General features: G+C 41.2%; 1 non-coding gene across 1 annotated transcript; it reads left to right on the top strand.

Annotated features, from left to right (window-relative positions):
* Nucleotides 1-325: 325 nt before the first annotated feature.
* On the top strand, nt 326-398 carry TRNAF-GAA (transfer RNA phenylalanine (anticodon GAA)). Its single transcript has one exon. It is a non-coding gene; the product is annotated as a tRNA-Phe (tRNA).
* The last annotated feature ends 616 nt before the right edge of the window (nt 399-1,014 follow it).

Below are 1,014 nucleotides of genomic sequence, written 5' to 3'. Positions count from 1 at the left end.
TCAACTTAGAACACAGCCAAGGGCCCATCACACATCTACAAGAAACAGCACGATGGAGAGAGGCTCCGTGCACGTGATAGTTGCACCTGGAGCCGAAAATGCGATTTTTCTTTCGAAATGATTTGGCGAGCAGCTCTATTGATCTCCTTCCTGACATCCCACCCGTTTTGTTCCATTGTACTTGCTGGTTACAGAATAAACAAAGAAATGGAAAATCCGATGCTATAACTGGGGCAATATTACAACAACAAAAAAGGAAGGAAATGAGGTCTAGGATTGCAGATGTCTGTTTCTTTGCAAGACGACCGAAGAGCACAATCAATCAGCCGAAATAGCTCAGTTGGGAGAGCGTTAGACTGAAGATCTAAAGGTCCCTGGTTCGATCCCGGGTTTCGGCAGGGGATATTTTTTAAAGGTTTTTCATGCTGCTCCATTTGATAATCAGAATCTTTTCACACTTAAAGTTATCATTGAATGGCAGACGATGCAGTGGAAATAAATCGCTAATTCTTATTTTTCTACTATATCTCCCCAAATGTAATTTCCATGTTAAAACTTGTTGCTCATTTCAACATGTTCTGTCTGTGCCATGAAATGGAAAAGAGACTTATAGGGGTCATAATATTTCAATGTGACTCAGGGCACATATGGCCATAATTCACAACTCACAGTACTGGGCATTATTTAGTTTAATGCTTTTGCAAAGATTTCCAGTTGCATAGGTGTTTTTTTTTTAAAGGGCTGCGGTTGAAGGAATAGGTGAAGTGGTGACAACTTTTGAATTTGCGCGGGTGGGGTAGGGTAGGTGGGTGAACCATTTGGTGCAACTTTTGACCCAGATGATGTCCTGGGAAATTATATTCTACAGAATGCCATCACACAACATGACATCATAAGCAGTGACATCCAATTACCTGTGAGCGACACACAGTCCTTGTTAATGATGTCCAGTTTCCCACCAAAACAAAAAGTGATGGATTTAAGGTTTTGCAGAAGTCATAATCACTGGCACGT

Source organism: Ambystoma mexicanum, assembly GCF_040938575.1.
Source record: "Ambystoma mexicanum isolate Mex_15411 chromosome 12 unlocalized genomic scaffold, UKY_AmexF1_1 Mex_chr12_unloc.2, whole genome shotgun sequence".
NCBI lineage: Eukaryota > Metazoa > Chordata > Amphibia > Caudata > Ambystomatidae > Ambystoma > Ambystoma mexicanum.
This window is presented reverse-complemented; position numbering and strand designations above follow the sequence as displayed.